The sequence below is a fragment of the Camelus ferus genome, chromosome 6 (genome assembly GCF_009834535.1).
Source record: "Camelus ferus isolate YT-003-E chromosome 6, BCGSAC_Cfer_1.0, whole genome shotgun sequence".
In the NCBI taxonomy this organism is placed as follows: Eukaryota; Metazoa; Chordata; class Mammalia; order Artiodactyla; family Camelidae; genus Camelus; species Camelus ferus.
In genome coordinates, this window is record NC_045701.1 from 1,537,071 (window position 1) to 1,558,122 (window position 21,052).

Here is a 21,052-nt window from a genome sequence, read left to right on the forward strand (position 1 = left end):
CTTGATGATGTTTCAAAGACCTCTGAGACTGTGCTCATTTTTCAAGTTTCTTTTTTCTTTGCAGTAATTTTAGATAATTTCTATATCTCTAATATCAAGATCACAAATTGCTTCTTCCACAGTGTCCAATCTACTGCTAATTCCATCAAGTGAAATTTTTACTTCAGATATTTTATTTTTCATATCTGGGAGTTCCACGTGGTTCTTTTTTTATGTCTTCCATCTCTTTCCTCATAATGCTCATGTTTTCTTTAAAATCTTTGAGTATATTTACCATAACTGTTCTAAAGTGCTTGTTTGCTAAGTGGGAGTAAGGAGAGTCCCATTTCTATTGACTGACTGTTCTCCTCGTTATGGTCTTCCATCCATTATCATAAAAAAAAAATTTTCAACTTACTGATTTTTATTTAGATGCCAGATATTCTGAACTTACATTGTTGAGCAAATTTGTTGTAATTCTTTAAACAGTGTTAAACTTGATACTAGAAGGTAGTTAGCTTACTTGCAGATAGCCAGATCATACTGAGGATTACTTTGGAGTTTCTAAGGAAATCCCAGAGCAACCCTCCTTTAGGGCTAGGTTAGCCCCACTATTGAAGCATGACCCCTTTAAAGTCTCTCCTGGATGCTCCAATGTATTCAAAACGGTCTCTTTACTCTGGCTGTTTAGAATTTTAAAAATTCCCAACTTTGTGTAAGCTTTAGGAATTGTTTAGCTTACAGATCCCCACAAATTTTCATTCCCGGACTAGCTTTGCAAGATTCCACCCTACAAGAGCAGAGGTTGACACTCAGTCAAAAAACCTCAAGGAGACTCCCACAAAAGCTCTTGAGCTCTTTCTCTGCACAGTTCCTGCCTCTCTAGGAGTCTGCCCTGTAAAACCCAGCCATTCTGGCCTTCTTGATATCCAAACTCTGTCTCTTCAGCTCAGTAAGATATCTGAGCTCTGTTTGGGTTCCCCTTCCCTGTGCTGCAGACCGGAAATTGTCTCCAGGCAGAAAGCATGGGTGATCACAGGCCTCATCTCATCTGTTTCCCTTCTCTCCAGGATCACAGTCCTGCACTGCTTGTTATCTAATATCTGAAAACAGATGTTTCATAAATTATGTCTAGCTTCCTCATTGTTTTCAGCGAAGCCCAAGTGCCATTAGCACTGATGCCTTCCTAGGCAGACGTGGAAATACCTTTATTTTAAAATACTTGTTTTTCGTCTTTTGTTCATTGTTTTGACCTCCCATTGTAAGCTGCCTCAAATCCTTTTTTGAAATAAATAGGATATAGATAATATTAAGACTTTATTTAGTTAGGCTAAATCTGAATTCATGTGACAGGATTTGAAGCAAATGGAGTCTTTTAAAATGTTGGAATGAGGATAGCTCTCTGATTTGTTTCACTTTATCTGAATAAAATAGTCCACCTTATATAGGAAGTATCAATATTGCTAGTACATAGCCACAGAACTTAGCGCTTCCATGTTTTCATTTAAAACATGCAAATTCTATAATTCTCAAGAATAGCTCCAGGAATACTAAAAAGATTTTTGGGGGTTTTTCTTTTTCTCGCTTTTCTTCAGCTTCATTCCAAACGATAAACAACAGCACAACAGATTAGGCAAGAACGATTCCTTTTAAGGAGATAGTTATATCTATGTTTATTTTAATACACTCTCAAGTCATGGCAAACAGCAACTGAGAGCACACAGCTTTTCATTTAGCTCACTTAAAAACATCACAGTCTTTCTTCTGTAAGCAAAGTGCAGAAAAGATGAGTCATTAAAGTGACTGATTAGAGGTGGCAATCATCAGGGCAGATGTAAGTCATTTTGGTTTAATCAGGCCATTAATTATTAGGGTTTATCAATTAGTTTTATTGAAGGCAAGGGAGCTTAAATGAATAGTAGGGCATTGATTTTTAACTGAGACATTTTCTAAAAGAAAATACAAATGAGGTGTTTAGAATTTGAAATTACATACAGGTCCTTTTCATACCACTAAAAAGAAATAAGCTTCATCTAATATAAACTATAAGCCTTTAATAAAAAAAACAAAATTAACTCTAATCCATTGCATTACATATAAAATAACATATTTTAATGTTCCCTAATTTGAGGTTTTCTTTAAATTAAGAAAAAAAGAGAGAGGGCTCATAAATAAAATCAGAAAAGAAAGAGGAGGTGTTACAGCTGACACCACAGAAATACAAAGTATCGTAAGAGACCACTATGAATAATTGTATGCCAACAAATTGGACAACATAGAAGAAATGGATAAACTCCTATAACCACACAAACTTCCAAAGCTGAATCATGAAGATATGGAGACTCTAAAGAGACCAATTACTAGTAAGGAGATTAAATCAATAATTTAAAAACTTCCTAAAAACAGAAGACCAGGACCAGATGGCTTCACTAGTGAATTCTACCAAATACGCAAAGAAAAATTAATACCAATCCTTCTTAAACTCTTCCAAAAGACAGAAGAAAAGGGAACAGTTTCAAACTCATTTTACAAGGGCAGCCTTACCCTGATACCAAAACCAGACAAAAATACCACAGGAAAAGAAAATTACAGGCCTATATCCCTGATGAACACAAATGCAAAAATTCTTAATAAAATATTAGCACACTGAACTCAACAGCACATTAAAAGGATCATACACCATAATCAAGTGGGATTTATTTCAGGGATGCAAGGATGGTTCAATATCTGCAAATCAATCAACATGATACATACATCAACAAAATAAAGGATAAATATCACACAATCATCTTAATAGAAGCAGACGAAAACATGACAAAATTCAACATCCTTTTTTGATTAAAAACTCTCAACTAAGTGGGTACAGAGGGAACATACCTCACATACCTCAACATAATAAAGGCCATATATGATAAGCCCATAGCCAACATCATACTCAATGGTGAAAAGCTAACACTTTTCTTCTAAAGTAAGGAACAAGACAAGGATGACCAGTTTTGTCACTTTCATTCAACACAGTATTGGCAGTCCCAGCCAGAACAATTAAGCAAGAAAAAGAAATAAAAGGCATCCAAATTGGAAAGGCAGATGTCATATTCACAGATGTCATCAATATACATATATTCCTACACACTTCACCAAAAAACTGTTAGAACAAATAAATGAATCTAGTAAAGTTGCAGGATACAAAATCAGTATACAGAAATTTGTTGTGTTTCTATATACTAATAATGAATTATCAGAGAGAGAAATAAGGAAAACCATCCCATTTACAATTGTGTCAAAAAGAACAAAATATGTAGGGAATAAATTTAAGGAGGTAAAAGACCTATACACTGAACAATGTAAGACAATGATGAAAGAAACCGAAGAAGATACAAATAAACTAAAGATATTCTGTACTCATGGATTGGAAGAATTAACATTATTCAAATGTCCACCTTACTCAAAGCAAATTACAGATTCGATCCAATCCCTATCAAAAATCTAATGGCACTTTTCACAGAAACAGAACAATTCTAAAATTTGTATGGAACCACAAAAGATCCCTGAATAGCCAAAGCAATCTTGAGAAAGAAGAATGAAGCTGGAGGCTTCACACTCCCTGATTTCAAACTATATTACAAAGCTATAGTAATCAAAATGGTATGATATGGACATAAAAACAGACACATAAATGAATGAACAGAATATAGAGCCCAGAGATAAACCCACATTCACACAATCAATTGATGAGAAAAAAGCCAAGAATACAAAATGGAAAAAGGACAGTCTCTTAAATAAATGGTGTTGGGAAAATTGGACAGCCACATTTTAAAAAAATGAAACTGGACCATTATCTTACACCACACACAAAAATTCATTCAAAGTGGATGAGAGATTTGCATATAAGACCTGAAACCATGAAACCCCTAGAAGAAAACACAGGAGGTAAGCTCCTTGACATCAGTCTTGGCAGTAATTTTTTGGATTTGACTTCAAAAGCAAAAGCAACAAAAGCAAACATAAACAAGTGGGACTACATCAAACTAAAAAGCTTTGCACAGCAGAGGAAGCCATCAACAAAATGAAAAGGCAACTGAATGAGAGAAAATATTTGCAAATCAAACATCTGATAAAGGGTTAGTACCTAAAATATAAAAAGAACTCAAACAACTTAACAGTTTAAAAAAATCTGATTAAAAATGAGCAGAGGAACTGAAGAGACATTTTTCTCAATAAGACATATAGATGGCCAACAGGGACATGAAAAGGTGCTCCATATCACTCATCATCAGGGAAATGCAAATTAAAACCACAGTGATATATCACTTCACACCTGATCAAACAGCTATTATCAAAAAGATAAGAAATAACAAGTGCTGGTAAGGATGTGGAGAAAAGGGAACACTTGTGCACAGTTGATGGAAATGAAAATTGGTACACCCACTATGGAAAACAGTATGGAGATTCCTCAAAATATTAAAAATAGAACTACCATGAGATCCAGCAAGTCCACTTCTGGGCATTTATGCAAAAACAAAAAAAAAAAAAAACAAAAACAAAAAATTATGAACTCCAAAAGATATATACACATGTTCATTGCAGCATGATTTATAATAGCCAAATACGGAAATAAATGTCCATTGACAAATAAAGAAAATATGGCATAAATTTACAGTGAAGTATTATTCGGCCATAAAATACAGTAAGATCTTGTCATTTGAGACAACATAGATGGACCCTGAGGGCACTGCGCTAATCAGATAGAGAAACATAAATACCACATGATTGCCCTTATAAGTGGAATCTAAACGCAACAATAACAACAATAAAAACAAGCCCACAGGTACAAAGAACACATTGGTGTTTGCCAGAGGAGGGGGACGGGGGTAAAATGGCTCAAAGAGTCTAACGTACAGACTTCTGTTTTTAAAGTAAGTATGTCTCAGGGATGTAATGTACAGCATGGCAACTACATTTAATAATCCTGTACTGCATATTTTAAAGTTGCGAAGAGAATAAATTATAAAAGTTATCACAGGAAAAAAAATTTGTAACAATGTATGGTGATAAGATGTTAACTAGACTCATTGTAGCAATCATTTCATAACATTCAAATATTGAATCGTTATGTCATACACCTGAAACTAACATAATGTTGTATGTCAATTATCAATTTAAAAAGATACTTAAAAAAAGGAATGGACTGCTCACATACCCATGCTACTAAATGAAGAAAACTCAAAAAGATTATGCTAAATGAAAGAAGTGAAACAGAAAAGACTTTCTAATGTATTAATCTGTTTACGTAAAATGTCTAGAAGAGGCAAATCTATAAATTCAGGAAACAGATTAGTGGTTCTCAGAGGCTGGGGCTGGGAGCAGGAGGTGACTGCAAATTGACATTCGGATTCTCTTCTGGGGTGATGGAAAACGTTCTCAAGTGGATTATGCTGACAGTTACACAATTCTGCAACTTATTAACAATGCCTGAATCACACACTTAAAATGTACACAAAAACTTTGTGATACGCAAATTTCATAATAAAGCTGTTTGAGAAAATCAGCCTCAAAACACAGCCATTTAACTTCTTACTGGTTTCTCCACAGTTTTTCAGGTGTTCAGTGAGCCCTGTGGTTACTTTCCTACTCTATTTATAACAAAATACCAGACATCAGTTAATTACACTGATCATATACCACGTATTAATTGTAAAATGGTATTCCCTCTCAAAACCGACATGCTCTGGAAGGCCTAACTGTGATTATAAATATTTTTTAAGGGTTACTTCTGTGTATTTAAGATTATTCTCCCAAATGACTAAGGCTATGTACACAAAATGTGAAAACAATTGGTTCAAACACGTAAATTTTATCAACCAATCGTAGTTGCCTCAATAATCTCCAGTCACTGCTCTGGCTGATTTTCAGGCTGGACTTCTTTTTTTTTTCCCACTGAATTGACCAAATTGACTGTGGAAATTGGTATCATGTTGAGACAAACCCATGTTGCCACCCATAACCGCCTCATGCAGGAAACTGTATCTTTACACATGCTGCATCAATTAGCCATTAAAGGATCCACATAAACAGCCTCAAGCTGAAGCTCGCTAATAAAGGCCCAGAAGAGCATGTGCTTTCGGCAGCTCTTCACAAAGGCTCCCCCGCCCACTGCCCAGCCCCCGCCCCCAACACAATCAGGGGTCAGTGTGGGAGGTGACTCTCGCTCAGGAAGTGGCTGGGTACCGAGGGGGTCGTTCAAAACCGATAAATGAAACCTCTTTCACAGAACTACAGTTGGAGTTAGCCAATGTTTTACATAGCAGGGCCCTACCCATCAATTTCCTTTAAGTTTACTCCCAGAGACAACCATGACTTCGTACATGCGATTCTGCTTTCCCATCAGAAGAAGAAAATCCATGCAAACTGAGGACTGCCTTTTTGCTGTGATCTGCTTGTATCAGGTGCTGGTGATTCTCTCTCACTTCTCCTCCCTTTTGGTCTCCGTTTTGTTTTATATTTAAAGTATTTAGAAATTGTCATACTAAGTGAAGCCAGAAAGAGAAACAAAAATACCAAATGATATCACTTGTATGTGGAATCTTAAAAAAAAAAAAGGGACATATGAATTTATTTACAAAACAGAAACAGAATCACAGACATAGAAAACAAACCTGTGGTTACCAGAGTGGGAAGAGCGGGTGGTGAAGGGATAAACTGAGAGTTTGGGATTTGCAGATACTAACTGCTATATATAAAATAGATAAACAGCAAGGTCCCACTATATAGTACAGGGAACTATATTCAATACCTTGTAATAGCCTATAATGAATAAGAAAATATATATATGTGTGTATGTATAACTGAATCACTATGCTGTACACCAGAAATTAACACAACATTGTAGACTGACTATACTTCAATCAAAAAAAATCTATCTTTCTTAAAGAAATTAATTTGCTCTGTTCTTTCATGTGTAAGCCTCACTGACTGCTTTTAGAAACAGGCACAGTACAATCCTTAAGGAAACATGAGTTCAGTTTTAAAATACGGTATGTGGCTTTACTGCAGGATGATAATGGAAGCAGAAATAAACTTCTCTTCAACTTTCTCCCTCTATAAAGCAATGACACTGTTTTGCTTGAATGCCAGGAATCCACTTTCAGTTTACGAGAAGCCAGAGGACATATTGGCAGGTCTTCACTCCTAGTAACCTCTCCTAGCACTATGCCAGGGTGCTTCAGCAAACGTCTCATTATGTTTAACTGTCTTATGAAAAGACAGCAACTAATATATCTATCTAGTTATTTCTTGGGGACTGCATTCTAATGAATGAGAACAGCAGGTACAATTAAATACAGGCTATGCTGACATTCCGCATTACAAATTCATCTGCGCACAACAGGAACACGCTTAAGAGAAAACCACAATGCAACACAGAAGTTATTCTAATCATTCCATCGCACGGGAAAGGGTAAGTCATCCAAACATTCTTGCAAAAGCCTTAAATAAAATTAAGCAGCATCATTAGCTATCCTAGAGGCAGTTACCATCTAAAGTCTCATGATTCAGCTCTGAATGGAAGCAACAAATGTGGTTCTTCTTCTTAATGTACGATAAGGGCAGGCGACGTGTAGCCTTTACAAGGCTGACACCAGGGAAAAAAAGGCGTGAGCTTCTCAATTCTGCCTTCGTTTTAGTAAGTGAATGAGGTACCCTTCTAATATGGTGGATCTTAGATTCCTGCTTGGCAACATACTCTGGTTGATGTCTGGGAAACACCAGGTGTGGACGAACAAGTTCCTGGGAGTTAGAAGGGACCTATATTCTGCTCCATCTCTGAACAATCTGCTTTCCACAAGCCTAAGATAACACCCATTATAAGACTCCTACTGATTACAAAAGCTTTTCAGTGAAAAAGGAAAGAGAGCAATGAAATGCCACATTGAATGCGTAAATAAATTGTAAGATACATTTTGATTATAGACTTGATTACAAGCAGTATGTCCAGAAGTCCAACCCTGGTACATTGTTCTAAAGAAATTAACAAAAATTAGAGCAAATAACACTTCTCTGGCACGTGCTACATGCCAAGCACTGGGCTAAATGCATCATCATCATATGCATTATATCCCATTTAATTCTCATCATAACCCTTGAGATAGTTACTACTGTTAACCCCATTTTATAGATGAGAAAACTGAGGCTCAATTTAATGAAATTACTTGCTCAAGGTCACACAACTAGAGACTCCAACCCTAACTCTTGAGCCTTACCAAACTGCATTATGTTTATGAGATATATCTCATCTGAACTTACGAGCTGGTACATTATCTCAGCTTTGGCACTGAACAGCTGGGTTGATCTTCGGATGTTTCATTTTAGATTTTTCTACTTCTCACATAAAGTAGATATAGGAGGGAAGTTTGGGGATGGTTCTATTCTCTCATTTAACGTCTTGCTGCTAGTCTTGAGAAGCAGTTGGTCAAACTATAATTATTATGTGCCAGGCACGGTGCTATGGCCTCAAAGAGGTTAAGGGATGGATCCAAGGCCATACAGCTGAGTTGAATTTAGAGGCAGAAGCTGAACTTAAATCTGGGTCTGACCCTAAATCTAGAGCTGTTCCACTAGGCTACCAACCACGTATCACTTTTCTAGTGACTAAGTTACAAGGCTTTTCAAGCCTTAGTTTCCTCATCTGAAAATGGGGAGACAGCGATGCCTTCCTTGAAAGGTTATCAAGAAGCTTAAACAAAATAATATACACAAAAGATCTAACACAGCAGTATGCAGAAGGCACTCAACGAATGATAATATTAATAACAATAGTAACTACTATTGCACCCAATCCAGAAGGAGCTTAATCCCCCACAGCAAAAGAATGGCCTTGATTTCCATGGGGCTCATCACCTTAAACCATGCCTTTGGAGAAAGGGAGGGATATGCAGAGGTCTTCTAACTGCTAAACATTCTTGGCAGAATGTTCTGAGGGTATCTTAATTTAACACTAAAAAGAGGAACAAAGCGTGAGTTTCAACTAAGCAACATTACAAAAAAATTCCAGGAGAAAAACATTATTCCCAAAAAATTATGATTCAATTTATACCTCTAATAAAAATGCACCATCACACAATCAGTGCCACAAATTAACTGCGGTCTCCAACCTCTACCAGCAGAAATGACTCATTACACAGCTGTTCTGCTGCCTCTGACGAGCTCCTGAACTTCATAGTTTGGTAAGAGACAAAGCTATGACCAGGGCTTGATGAATCCAACATTTATCAGACCACAGGCAGAGCACGTCATGCTGGGTGACTGGACGGGGTACCGTGAAGGACTGTGAGTCAGACACACAAACATCATGTAACCTGCTTTGAATCCCATCCCCAGTAAGGCACAAGGATCTTAGGGGAGGAGACAGGGGACTAAACGCCTCTCCTGTTTGTACTCCCTCCCTGTGTAGCACATGACTTCTTCTCTCCTCTAAGGCTTCCACTGATACTCATTTGCAGAATGGAAGAGGAAGGTGGCCTGCATGGTAACTGCCCGGGGTGCCTCATCTTCTTAGAGATGTCCTAAAAGGGGTGACTCCGTCTGTGGTAAATCCTATCACAGACGCATGGGTGAAAGAAAAGCTAAGTCTAGGACAACCCTCTCTGATTAAGTAGACCACCCCAAATACACATACTTATAATAAGAGCATATTCATCATTATTATTATTGTTGTTGTTGTTATTATTAAGCTTTTTGAGATACTTGCAGGCTCGCACGCAGTTATAAAAATAATAGACATCCTGTATACCCTCTTTATCCATTTCCCCCCAACAGTCACATCTTGAAAGACTACAGTACAGTATCACAACAGGGTATTGATGTGCACACAGTCAAGACGGAGCATGTGTCCATCACCATACCCTTTCATAGCCATGCGACTTCCTTCCTACCTCGGCATCCTCTCACTGGCCTCTGGAAACCACTAATCTGCTCGCCATTTCTATAATTTTGACATTGCAAGGATGGTATAAAAATGGAACCACACAATATGTAACCTTTTGTGACTGGCTTTTTTCCCTTAGCATAATCCTCTGGAGATTTATTCAGGTTATGTGTATCAGTAATTCATTCCTTTTTACTGGTGAGTAGTATACGGGATAATGTAGCACAGTTTGTTTAACCATTCACTCAACTTAAGGACATCGGGACATCGGTTTCCAGTTTGGGTCTATTATGAATAAAGCTACTATAAATATACACGTAGTTTTTTTTTTTTAATGTGAACACAAGTCTTCATTTCTCTGGGATAAATGCCCAGGAGTGCAACTGCTGGGTTGTATGGTGGCTACAAGTTCAGATTTTTAAGAAATGCCATATTGTTCTCCAGCGGGGCTGTATCATTTGACATTCCTACCTGCAATGTATTACCGATCTAATTTCTCTGCATCCTTGCCAGCATTTGGTGCTATCATTATTTTATTTTACTTTTTTTTACTTTTAACAATTCTGGTAGGTATGTAGTAATATCTCATTGTGGTTTTAATTTGCATTTCCTTAACGGCTAATGATACTGAAAACCTTTCCTATGCTTATTTTCCATTTGTGTATCTTCTTCAGTGGAATGTCTCTTCATGTCTTTTGCTCATTTTGGGGTGGGAGGGGGATTGTTTGGTTTCTTTGACTGTTGAGTTTTAAGAGTCCTTTATACACTCTAGAAACACATTATTTAAAAGAACACTTCTAAGTAATGCTATACGAGGTTCCTTGTCTTTTGAAAATCATTACCACAAATCCCTAGTAACCACCCATGGGAAAGAGAATGAATGACCAACGTGGGGAAGGAGGCTTAATTTCTAGAGACGTTCATCTGTGTGGAGAGTCAGAGCTGGAGAAAAACCAACAACCCAGGCTCATTAAACTAGCCTGTTTACTTCAGTTAACGGGCTAAGTCTTTTTTCTTAAAAAACACAAGTGTTCATAAGTTATGATCTACTACATTACTGGCATGTGATTAATGTTTTCATTTAAAGAACAATATTTAAAGGATTTAAAAACAGGAGCCAAGATGTAACTATGTTCCTACCACTAGCACTTGCTTAACATAAAGGCCTCCTTCCAGACACATTCGAGTAAGTAGTCCCAAAGCTCAGGGATGAGCCCGCACACCCCAGCTTGCTCATTACCATGTGTTGCAATATAAAACCAACTGGGGATGATTCCTTTCAAAATGACTTGGGTTGCTCAAACACTAACCAGTTCTTTCAAAAAACTGTGTGTGTTCCTCGAGGTAGCAAAAATAAAACTCATCATAACCTAAGGGTAAGCACCAACTGTGTAATCTCTGTAAAGAGGTTGTTATGAAAGTCTGTGCACATTTCATTTCTTCTACACACTTAAAATTAATCAGGTTAGTTTCCTGTTGATGGTAATGCTTTCCAACAATCCTTTCTCTAAAGAATCACTTTATCCAGCAAATGATCAATTCCCTAACTTATTTCTCCTACAATTCCTAACTTTCATATACACTAATGTATTCTTTTTAACGCTACCACCTTGACATTAAAACTCCTTCCCTAAGGAATTCAAAGGTTTTACTTCTACCATTTCACTTCTCTTTTCCCACTTAATAAATATAATAAAATAATTTGGAATATAATATAAATGTTCTTATATCACTTTTGTCTTAAAATGTATACTGATCTTATTTAAAAAGTATTTGCAAATATATATAATACTTACTTGCCTACACTCTTATGGATTATCAACTGCTTATTTTCTTCCAAATTACTTCTTTAAAAAGGATGCCCTTGCAGGGGACCTTCTTGTACCTTTTTTGGGCAGCTTCTTGTGGATCTACAATCATTTCAAGATAAAAAGATTTTTAAGAGCGAATGCCTTTGCTATCCATGTAAGTTGTGAGTCCACACGTCCTTTCTGTAACTCTTTGTTAATGATAATATTTTATTTTCGGTATACTTTACAGTTAAAAAACCCTTTCTCCTTAAAGATGTCTTTTGATTACATCAGTTTGGTTTAGAAAGCGACCATTTTCTTGGCTAAGTCACACAGCTTTCACTCCCAATTACTTGTTTGCATTTTAGTTTCTTCAGTTCTAAAATATTTCATATTTCCTAAAATTCCCCACTTTGAAGGAACATGAAATAGTTGGCACATTTTAAGTACTCAGAACGGTGCCTGGTACAGAGTAAGTGCTTAATAAATATTCATCAGTATTACTATTACTACTATTATTGGGATTTTCATAGCAAAATCTATTTTCAGGGATTCTCATTTTCTTTTTTTTTAAATTTACCAAAGAATAGTTGATTTATAATGTTTCAGGTGTACAGCAAAGTGATTCAGTTATAAATGCACACATATATATTCTTTTTCAGATTCTTTTCCATTATAAGTTATTACAAGATATTGAATATAGTTCTCTGTGCTATAAGGTAGGTCTCTGTTGTTTATCTATTTTATATACAGTAGTGTGTATCTGTTAGTCCCAAAATCATTTGTTTTCTTTCTTATTCCATATACTTGACTTGCTTTTGTACCTTGTTAGTACGTCATACTTCCTTCTGTCACAAGTCAGAGAATCCAGAATCGTGGTAACTCAAGGAAGTTGAGTGACCATGTAGCCGTCCCTTCTTTGTATGAGGAACCTGAGGCCCGGAGAGCAGGAGTCACCTGCCTTTCCAGGGTCACACAACGAGGCAGTCAGTCAGTGGGACTGGATTGGAAATTTAAATAAAGCTTTAGGGGGGAGGTGCCAAAATGGTGGAGTAGAGAGACTCACGCTTGCCCTCTCCCACAAGTACATCAAGAATTACATCTACAAACCCACTGAATTGCACAGAACACCTACTGAACTCTGGCAGAGTGTCTCTCACTTCAAAATACAGGAAGATTCTCACAGAACCCAGTAAAAGAAAAAAAGAAAAAAGAAAAAACTGATGTGGGACCGGTTCTGCAGGGAGGGAGCGGCAAAGGATGAAAGGTGCCCTCATGCTGGGACACCCCCCTCTTTAGCCGGGAGGTCAGCGGGGACAAAAGTGGAGCTTTGAAGGCTCGGAGGAGAAAGTGGCAGCCACTTGGAGGATAGAACTGGCACAGAGGGTCCCTGCGATCCCCAGCCCTAGACACGAGTCTGCAGGGACAAGCTGGGACTGGCTGCTGGAGATCGGTGAGGAGCCCGGGGAGAGGGCTGGGCCCCCTGCAGAGAGGCAGCCTCAGGGGTTTGGAGGGTGGTGTGAGCTCTGGCTGGGGTGTGTGCAGTACAGAACTGCCTGGGACCCCCATAAAAAAGCACCATTGTTGGTGTGCATGGTGGGGAGGGGTACAATGCAGCCACACCACAGCCCCTGTCTCTGGCTCCATTGTTTGTGTGCTCTCACGAGGAGAGAGGTGGGGCTCGGTCGCAGCCACAGCCTCTGCTACGTGGAGGTGGGGCTGAAAGTTGAATCCATACCCAGTGGCCCTGCAACTTCACAGGCAAGACCGAGAATCTGTTCACAGCCCCAGGCAGAGAGGGTGGATTTGCTCTCTCTGGACCTTTTGTGGACCTGTGTCCCTGGGACGAACAGGCAGTGAGTGGAATTCTGGCACACGGTGGGGGCGAGTACAGTTATTTACAACAGGCCAGCACATGGTGTGTGGAGGCGGGGCTGAGGTTTGCACTGACCCTGTGGCACCACGGATTCAGCTGTGTGGCTGCACACTCACTATGGTAGGTCTTAGCGCCTGACATTGGCAGATCTGTGCTGGTGGTTCCTGGGGCCAGGACCTGGGGGACACCAGAGTGGGTGGCTGACATTCCTGCAGCTAAGGTGGGGACAAAGGCAGCATCAACAGAGAGTGCTTTCTAAGCCCACATAACACATGACAGAAAACACCACAGAGGGCACCTCCCAGTGGACATCTCCCACGGAAGTATATTCAGTGACTCTTCTTCCCGGTTGAAGCACTCCAACCCTGCCTACCACACACCACAGCTCAGAAATGGGTCTAGAAGCCTCTATTTCAGCAACAGGGGAGCAAGCCGGCCCCTGTCAAGGCTGTGACAACCACAGAACAAAAAAGGAGGCCCCACTCAACAACAACAATCAGGACAGGAACACCAACCACACCCCAATCAAAGGGATAACAGCCAACACACATGGAAGACGTAGCAACCATCCATACTAAGAACAGCCCTCGCAACAAAACTATTCGATGCATACAGTCTACACAGGAACGCTCCCATTTTAAGTAAAAACAAACAAAAAATAATAAAACAGCCCTTCAAACTACAGTAGATAACTGATACTCCTAAATTCATAAAGTCAGAGAACTTCAAGCAAAATGAGGCAGCAGAGAAACCACTCCCAATGAAAAGAACAAGAGAAATTCCCTGAAAGAATGAAGAGAGAGACGTCAACAGTATGCTAGGTCATGACTTCAAAAAGGGGGTGATAAAAGCACGGAAGGAAATAGGAGAGACTATGAATAGAGACAGAGACTACTATAAAAAAGGAAATAGAAACTACAAAGAGGAGCCAATTAAAAACAGAAAATTCAATGGCTGAGATAAGAGTTGAGATAAAGACAGTCAAAAGCAGACTAGATAACACAGAGGAACAAATAAGTGACTTAGAAGACAGGATAACAGAAGTCACCCAAGCAGAACAGCAGACAGAAAAGCAAGTAAAAACCAGTGAAAGCAATATAAGGGACAGATGGGATAATATAAAGAGTGCCAACCTATGTATAATAGGGGTCCCAGAAGGAGAAGAAAGAGCAAAGGGGATTGAAAAGGTATTTGAAGAAATCATGATTGAAAACTTCCCAAACCTAAAGAAGGAAACAGATATCCAAGTACAGGAACCACAGAGGGTCCCAAACAAGAAGAACCCAAACAGACCTACATCAAGGCATATTATAATTAAGATGGCCAAAGTTAAAGACGAAGAAATGATTCTAAAGGCAGCAAGAGAAAAACTAAAGAGTAGTTATAAGGGAATCCCCATAAGGCTTTCAACTGATTTCTCTACAAAACACCGCTGGCCAGAAGGGAGTGGCAAGATATATTCAAAGTCCTGAATGAGAAAAAGATGCAACCTAAGATACTTTATCCAGCAAGACTATCCTTTAGAGTAGGAGAGATAAAGAATTTCACAGACAAGCAAAAACTAAAAGAATTCAGCAATATTAAACTTATCCTAAAAGAAATATTGAAAGGTCTCCTCTAAATAGAAAAGAAGCAGGAAGCTACAGAAACAAGAAAATCATAACTGGAAATGTGAGCTGCAAGAGAATAAACAAGATGATATTAAAAAAAAAAAGGACATCAAAATCATAAAAGGTGGGAGAGGGGAGCAAGAAAATATAGATTTTTCACTCTCTCTTTTTTTCTTTTTTTTTTTTCTCCGTTCTTTTTAGGATGTGTTTGAGCATGTGTTGTATGACTACAAGTCTAAAGCAAACAGATCTAGTAAGCGGTTAACATTCTTGAAAAACAGGGTAACCACAAGTCAAAAGTACACAACAGAGTCACAAAACCCAAAAAGAAACCAAGCTAATGCAAAAGAAAATTATCAAACCAGAAAGATACCATATGATATCACTTATAGGTGGAATCTAAAAAAGAGACAAACGAACTTATTTACAAAACAGAAACAGACTTACAGACATAGAAAACAAACTTATGGTTACCAAGGAGGAAGGGGGTGGGAAGGGATAAATTGGGAGTTTAAGATTTGCAGATACTAATATATATATATAAAGTAGATAAACAATAAGGTCACACTGTAGAGCATGGGGAACTATATTCAGTATCTTGTAGTAACTTATGGTGAAAAAGAATATGAAAACAAATATATGTATGTTCACGTATGACTGAAGCATTGTGCTGTACACCAGAAATTGGCACAATATTGTAAACTAATGATACTTCAATAAAAACATATAAATAAATAAATAAATAAAGCAAGCAAGCAAGCAAGCAAGCAAGCAAGCAAGCAAGCTAGCTAGCTAGCTAGCTAGCTAGCTAGCTAGCTTTATTTCTTCTCAGAAATTGAGCTTTTAAAATTGTCCAAGTTGGGCCAAGTCAGTGCTGCACATCTGCAGTTATTTAATAGTATCTGAGGAAAACATGGCTTAACTAAGGGAAGAAAAATCTGTCCTATTTCCAGAAGCTTCAAATTTCTGGCCAAGGACAACAGCAACTTTCGAGTTTCTCTCTCACTCTCTCCTTTCCTCTTTCTCTTTCTGACGTTGCAGATGTCCCTCTAACCAGGAGGGATTCTATTTTTCAGCCCGCCAAGCTAGTGAGCTATGAGGCCAAACCCAGGGAGGATTTTTTATGAGCTACGGTGATAATGACAGAATCAACAAGACCCCATGAAAGAATGGTTGTCTCTTTTGGCAGGAAAACTTTTCTAAAGTAGACCTTCAATTTCCCTACTAATAAGTAAAAGAATGCCTTATTTCTCATCCTTTTTTTAGAAAGTCTAATATACTGAGGTATACTTTACAGCACAATTCACCCTTTCTGGGTGTATATGTCTATGTTTTCTAACGAATGTGTATAGTCATATAACCACCACCAAGATCAAGATACAGAACATTTCCACCATCTCCCAACATCCCCTCACAGCTTTATAGTCAACCCTTCCTCTACCCCTTTTGACAACTGCTGATGTAGTTTCCATCCTTACAGTTTTGCCTTTACCAGAATGTCATGTAAGTGGAGTGACAAAATAAGTAGCCCTTTGAGTCCAGCTTCCTTCATTTAGCATAAAGTATTTGCGATGCATCCGCGCCACTGCAAGAATCAGCAGTTTGCCCCCTATTATTGGTGAGTAGTATCCTATGGATGGACGTACCACAATTTGTTTATTCATTCATCAGTTGAAAGACACCTGAGTTGTTTCCAGCTTGAGGTCATTATGAATAAAACCACATGGAGTGGGATTGCTAAATCATGTAGTAGGATCGTGCCAAGCTAGCTGCCAAAGTTGCTAGACCATTTTATTTCCCCACCAGAAATAGATGAGAGTTCAGTTGCTCTGTACCTCTTGTCAGCATTTGATATTTTCAGTTTTTTCTTTAATTTTAGTGAAGGTCTCTCTTTTAACAGAAAAAATGCAGCAAGAAATATTTTTTAGTACACTGAACTATGGCTGAAAGTTTAAGCAACTTTGACTCCTCTCTTTCTCTTAAAACACACAAGCAATCCATCAGGAAATTCTGACTCTACATTTAAAACACATCCAGAATCTAACTACTTCTCCCCATCTTCATGACTGTCTCTCTGACCTGAGCTTCTGTAACTCTCCTGAATTAACTGCTGATTCTACCCTCACCCCTATCCCCAGCCTGAGACACTGGCCTCCTTGCTGTTCCACGAACACTCCACACACATCCTACCCGGCGTCTTCTGCTCTGTTCCGTCATATACTGACCTGACCAAGACCTCTTCTCCTTTAAGCCTTTGCTCCAACTTCATGTCCTCGATGAGGCTTATCTGGTGAACACGGCAACCTGCCTTTGCCTCCTCTAAGCCTGGTCCACTTTTTCTTTTCTCCATATTAATAACCACCTTCTAACACACACTGTATTTACATTTTTATGTTTATTATTTATGGACAATTTCCCAACCCTGCCCCACCCCAGCTGGAGTATAGTTTCCACGAATGTCAGAATCTTTCCTTTTATGTCTGTCGATGCATTCCAACTATCTAATCCAGGGCCTGGAACCCTGGAGGGGTACAACAAACAGCTGTCCAGTGAACAAACTAACAACACTGGCTTTGGCATCTACGGTAGCACCAAATATCTGTGTGAAGCCACATTTATAAAAGAAAAAGAGCCAGGGGCAGAAAATAAAATTTCTAACATGTTTTTTGAAGCCATAAGACTTAGGTTCTCTAAACAAATCTATTTGGGCAGCACTGCCATCAAAATAGTATGAAAAAATGTAAATATATACATAACATAAAATACCCAAAAGCTCTCCTATTAGAGAAAACAAATGAAACTAACCAGGTTCATATGTACAGAAAATATCCTGGGACATCAACTATCTAGATTTTTTTCTTTCTATAAACTTCTCCATCTGTGTAAGACTGCCCCAGCCTGACTGCCAATTTTATTTTCTTAATCTGAGTTCTATTCTCATTACCCTTCCATTTCTATTTTTTCATCCTCAGGGAAAGAGAGAGCAGTTCCTGCCAGGGCATTCTCACACCTCCCGAAGAAATGGCCCAGGTGTTAATCTTGCATTTATGTTTGATGTGGGTAATGATGGCTGTGACTGGAGCTGTAGGCTTATTAATATGCAGGGCTCTCACCTCATTAGTGGCGACGTATGTTTTGAAGTGAAGCTGCAATGTCTGCTGCAATGTTGGGTCCGGCCTAACAGACTGCCTCACTGTTCACGTCCTCTGTTTTTACCCAGACAGTACACACTATGCTTACAGAGCTCACATGTGCACTTTCTAATAAAGACAGTTTTTCCACAGTAGTCAATCTTGGTGGAAGTTTCAAAGAGTTTCAACAATTTTGTCCTCAGGTGATATCACATGTTTATCTTGGAGAAAAGATTTGCATAATTTTTGGAGGTAATACAAATGGTAATAAACTTCCCTGGCTTGATTTGGGAGTGGGGTATGTTTACGAACAGCATAAAGTGGTTAATTCTAACAATAGTTATTATACAATTAAAACATACCTGCATTATTAGTATCTGATAGTTTATAAAGTACTTTCATATATATCATCTCAATCAAATCTTAAAAAGACCCACTTAAACAGCAATGAAACCTGATTGAATATAATATTTGATGATCCATTATGAATGGCAACTGATGCATATCAATTTCTAAAAAATTTCCAGTTGACATAACACACAAATAAACTGACCGGGACCAGTACCAGACTAACAAGCCTCACGGGGTAGACGGGTGTCCTGTCACTGCTTGTTGCTCAGATTTCATTCTACGCCCTGGTCCTCACCGGGTCTAAGATCTAGGAAAGGCTCGATTGCCAACAGCTTGTCTGAAAGTCATTAACCACATTTTATCAATTCCACCATATACTGTTTTTATATATAGTATCTGTTTTACAGCTACAAATCCAGGGCCGCTGTGTTTCAAGGAAGCCATTTAAATGTGAGAAACATTTGTTTTCTTCTCATTAGGTAACTGAGTATTTTTTCATTTCTTAATCTTCTAAAATTTGTGTTCATGAGTACAAGACCCTGGTTTTTAGGGGAAGCATTTAGGAGGGAAGAAAATGACCGTCAGAGGAAAACACAAGGACTTAAGACTGAGACAAAGGAGAAAGAGGCTTAGATCATTCATTAGTGTTTCTCTTTCCCCGTATTCTTTTCACGCTGTCTTCTCAGAGCCTCATACCAGGCTCCCCCTCCTGCACAAGGACCACTGTCTTTGATTTGACAATGTGACACATATTCAGCTAGAACTCCCATCATCATTCATTTCGAGAAAGGAAAAATGAGGATATGTGCTTTTAAGAAGATAAGCAATGAGCCTGCACAGCAAAAGTGTATAAACAAGTATATTACCTATTTAATTGCCTTAGCTGAACTTAAAAGCTCTGATCTTTAATTGCCTGATTGAACTGATCTAAAAAGCTACAATTTTTTAATCAAGGAGAAAATTAAATAGCTTTTTGGTAAATAAAAGGCATCTTTAATCTTATTTTTATGAAATTCAAGTTATTAAATATGGACAAAAACCTCTAAAATATTAAGTTAACAACTACTCAATCTAGAGTGAATTTCTCATTCCAAAGCTTTATAAAAGTCTTCAGGGACACCTGGCTTCATCCACTCTTCAATAAAAACACATGCTTTTAAATCCAGAAGGTAAAAGTTTCCACAAATAAGAAGGAAACTCAAAAGCTAAACATGCGTATTTAGCGAGGTATATTACCACAGCGTATTATTATTTCTATAGCTGAGGACCCATAGTTACTGGGGAAAAACTGCTCATGTGCACTGTTACTCGTCAGTCCTTCCATCTACCCAGAGGCAGGTGCACATTCACTCAGTGGTGCTTATTTAAAACTGAAATCCCTTCAGAGGGCTGGCTGGCCCGCTCCCAGCATCCTCACTCAGCCTCCACAGATGCCCCCATCCCTTACAGTGGTTGCTCTCTGTAGGGAGTGGGCTGGCCAGCACAGACTGAAAAGGGAAACACAGGCTTGGGATTCCTTCTTGAAACCTCTATGTCCTCCGTAAGTCAGAGAGGTTCTGGTCAACCACACGTGCCCACCATGGTCACAGGGTGGTGGTACTGGGACTGTGACCAACGCCGTAGACTTTATTTTTAGATCCACACACAAATCCATTTGAAACACGTCTATCAAGATTTCATTTTGAGTGAAAAATTCAATTATTCCTCTAAAACAGAGAGTAGAAGTAAAACTAATGATTTTTAAAGAAGAAAAACAAAGACGACTGCAGAATAACTGGACAGGATTACCCTCTCCACCACAGTTCTTAGTGCTAGTAGGAGTCTGCACAGAAAGATATGGCCAGTGAGAATTCACTGTAAGCCAAAACTGTGCCACATGCCCGCAGTATAGGACGATCCTGAGGAACACCTTAATTATACACTGTTCTATAACATTTGCATTTCCATGGCAAGGGCCTTTTAATGAAGGCTCTGCTACTGAGAACTGATGATTTCCTTGAGTACCTTTGTCAAATGGATAGCAGATGTCCATAAAAATCAATAAAATGACAAGGCCGGACCACTGTGTTAATTCCTGTTAAAACGGCCATCACCCCTTTGTGGGCTGGTGATGCGGGGAGGTGGGCGTACAGGGAATGAAAGCCATTTAAGTCGTGTTATATTAAATACCATTCTCTCTTCATCTTGGGGGAGAAAACGCTCCCTTTGTCTCTCCCCCACCAGATGTGTTCACATGCTGATTTATCCCCAAGAAGAATACTACGAACACACTGGGCTCACTCGCCCCACATTTTGTACCAACTATACACTCTACAGCTTTAAAGAAAAACTTGCTTTATGATTCCATTTAATCAGCATAAATGCCTTCCAGAACTGAACCGAAAGTTTTACTT

The 21,052-nt window shown here is 38.6% G+C and overlaps 1 protein-coding gene across 6 annotated transcripts in view; it reads right to left on the bottom strand.

Annotated features, from left to right (window-relative positions):
- MAP2K5 (mitogen-activated protein kinase kinase 5) overlaps positions 1-21,052 on the bottom strand; it is a 235,646-nt gene that overhangs the window by 113,869 nt on the left and 100,725 nt on the right. The window lies entirely within an intron of this gene.